This window comes from Mastomys coucha, unplaced genomic scaffold, assembly GCF_008632895.1.
Source record: "Mastomys coucha isolate ucsf_1 unplaced genomic scaffold, UCSF_Mcou_1 pScaffold21, whole genome shotgun sequence".
NCBI classification, from domain to species: Eukaryota; Metazoa; Chordata; class Mammalia; order Rodentia; family Muridae; genus Mastomys; species Mastomys coucha.
In genome coordinates, this window is record NW_022196904.1 from 9,511,430 (window position 1) to 9,514,950 (window position 3,521).

The 3,521-nt window shown below is 44.0% G+C and overlaps 1 pseudogene; it reads left to right on the forward strand.

The window, feature by feature from the left end:
• The first annotated feature begins 1,879 nt into the window (after positions 1–1,879).
• LOC116101645 lies at positions 1,880–2,049 on the forward strand (annotated as a pseudogene).
• Positions 2,050–3,521: the final 1,472 nt, after the last annotated feature.

Here is a 3,521-nt window from a genome sequence, read left to right on the forward strand (position 1 = left end):
TGAGAAAATAATGCATGAGAGGGTACCTGCAGGAGATCAGGCAGAAAGCCATGATATCGCTTGAGAGGAAAGTGCCCTAGGCAGAAATTATAGTGAATGGCGAGCTATTAAACGGTCTAATAACGTGCTTACGCCTTTTGTGTGAGGCTTAAGTTGAGGTACATATTATATTTTCCCTCATCCTGACAAGTACCTTTAACTCTTCAGCTTCACCCTTCTGGTCCTGAGTCTAAACCCAACTGAAAAGCACACATATTGCTTTTGTATCTCAGACCAGGACTCTCCTGTCTCTTCCGTCCATTGAGTTCTTATACTGCAGATTGAGGGGGACCCTAAACTCCTTCTTCTCTATCACTTCTGAATCAGTTGCTGAAGCTCTGTGATAAACCTAAGTATTGCTACAAATTGTCATCTCTCACTGAGGTGGAATTTATTTCCGCACCCCAACTCTGGGATTTCCCTGATGGTTCCATTAACAAAATGTAGCAGAAGTACTGATTTATGACCTCTGAGGCAATGTTGCAATGCACTTTGCAGATTTTACATGGGTTTTCTAGAATGTTCGTTATTGGGACATTCTTCCTTTTGGAACCCACCCACCATGCCAAGCAAGGCTAAAATACTTTGGAGACATACAGTATGACTGAGCTCCCAGCTGGCATCAATTGCCAGTCTTGGGGTATGTTATTTTGGACACAGAATCCTCACGGGAGTCCTCTTTTCTTTCACTGCTTCTAACCAAAATGTCCTGAAATGCTCTCAGTAAGAACCAACCGGTAAAAAAGGAAATAAAAGAACCATTTAGTAGCTGGGTGGTGGTGGTGCACACCTTTAATCCCAGTACTTGAGGCAGAGGCAGGTGGGATCTCTGAATTTGAAGCTAGCCTGGACTACAGAGTGAGTTCCAGGACAGCCAGAGCTACACAGAGAAACCCTGTATGGTAAATCAATCAATCAATCAATCAATCAATCAATCAATGAAACATCCAGTTGATTCTCCAGACTCCATCAATAGAAGGGTAAGAAATTATAGATGCCATAAATACTTCTTTAAGTTTTTTTTTAGATTTATTTTCTATATATGTTTTGCCTACATATATATGTAATATGTCCATGTCTGGTACCTGCAGAGGTCAAAAGAAGAGGTCAGATTTCTTAGAACTGGAGTTATGAATGGTTATGAGCCACTACATGAGTCCTAGGAACTGAATCTAGTCTTCTAAAATAGTAACAAGTGTTGTTAATGGCTAAGCATTCTCTTCAACCCTCATAATTTCTGATGTTTTGAAGCATCAGAAAACAAAACTAGTTTGTAGAACTTCATCTCCTAAAAGTATTTGAGACAGGATCTCTCTATATAGCCCTTGACTGGCTTTGAACTGACAAAGATCCACTTGCCTGTGCCTCCTGAGAGTCTTGACCCCTAGGGGTTTTTTTCTCATTGTAATTACCTTAGTTTAGGCCTTTATCACTGTTTTTATAAAATATAGAGTGGTCTGGCAAGATGGCTAGTGGATAAAAGTGCTATAAAGCAGGCCTGATAACCTGAGTTTCAGTTCCTGGGCTTGGAGTCTGAGAAGGACCACAAGGCGAGAGAAGACGGGTTGAGGAGAAGATGCCATGGGGTAGGTGAATCATAGAAACGTAGCCATGAGGGCTGGCAAATTGGAGTTAAGAGCCCAGGTGTAACATGGCAAGTTAAATCTCGAGGACATTGATAGGGAAGTAGATACTAATAGCTTACAGGGTAGACATCTGCCCGGATCTAGTGGTGTTTACGGCTTATTATAAATACAAAGGTTTTGTAACCTAATCTGGGAACTGAATGACCTAAGGTAGGTAGAAACCCCTGATTGGCCTTTTTTCTCATTGGGCGTCTGAAGGCAAGATGGGTCACCAGTAGCTCTCCTGGAGTCACCCACAGAAGTTCTCGCTCTTGCCACATCTGCTCTAACTGCCATGGTCTGATCCACGAATACGAGCTAAATGCTGTGCCCTCCATGCTCCCCTCAGTATGTGAAGGACATAGGCTTTATTAAGGTGGAGTAAGCGACCTTGAATGGATTATTCAACTGTCTACCAAGTGGAACCAATCATACTAGTCTTTGTTCACAAAGAATAAAAGTGTAGCCGTGAGCTGGTGAGATGGCTCAGCGGGTAAGAGCACCAACTGCTCTTCCAAAGGTCGTGAGTTCAAATCCCAGCAACCACATGGTGGCTCACAACCACCCATAATGAAATCTGATGCCCTCTTCTGGTGTATCTGAAGACAGCTACAGTGTACTCATTTATAGTAATAATAATAAATAAATGTTAAAAAAAAAAAAGTGTAGCCGTGCAGTGGTGGCACACGCATTTAGTCCCAGCACTTGGGAGGCAGAGGTAGGTGGATTTCTGAGTTCGAGGCCAGCCTGGTCTACAGAATGAGTTCCAGGACAGCCGGGGCTACACAAAGAAACCCTGTCTCAAAAAAAAAAAAAAAGAAAGAAAAAGAGAATAAAAATGTGAAGACCGATGTCTTCTCTCTGGAGCAGAGGGCAGCCATCCCTGGATTTGTCCCTCCATACCCTGGATCCTCCAATAAATCTCTTTCATGAGATTTTGTGACTCTTGTTGGAAGAAGCCAAGAAGCAAAGAGAAGGCATGGGGTCTGGTCTCTCTGGACTGGTGTCCTGAGCAGACCTTGGGCTCAAGCTCTGCAGCCAGCCCATAACACCCAGAGGAAGCTCCACTCCCAGGTGCTCTGACACTCTCAGGATCACAGGTGGAGGACACAACATCTGTTCCAACACCGGGAATAACAGGGACCAGCGGGACCAGGCATGCAGGAACTCCACCAGCAGAGTGGCTCTGGTTCCTTCCGGTCTATCTGGGTTGGTGTCCTGAACAGACCTTGGGCCAGTCCCACAACACCCAGAGGAAGCTGCTGCACTCCCAGGTGCACTAACAAGCCCATGATCACAGGATCCCAGAATCACAGGATCGCAAAAACCGATTAACTCTGAGGAGTTCTGACACAACCAGGATCACAGGAAGGACAGGCCACAGTCAGATTTAGCAAGGGCAGGTAGCACTAGTGATAACCAGATGGCAAGGGGTTGAGGGGAAGCTTAAGAAAATAAACAACACAAACCACGGTTACTTGGCATCATCAGAACCCAATACTCTCTCCATAGCAAGTCCTGGACACACCATCACACCAGAAAAGCAAGACTCAGACCTAAATTCACTTCTCATAACGATGATACAGGACTGTAAGAAAGACATAAATAGCACCCTCAAAGAAATACAGGAGAACACAGGTAAACAGCTAGAAGCTCTTAAAGAGGAAGCACAAAAATCTCTTAAAGAACTACAGGAAAACACAATCAAACAGGTGAAGAAAATGAGCAAAACCACCCAGAATCTAAAAATGGAAGTAGAAAAAATAAAGAAATCAGAAAGAGACAAACGGGGCTGGTGAGATGGCTCAGCGGGTAAGAGCACCGACTGCTCTTCAGAAGATCATGAGTTCAAATCCC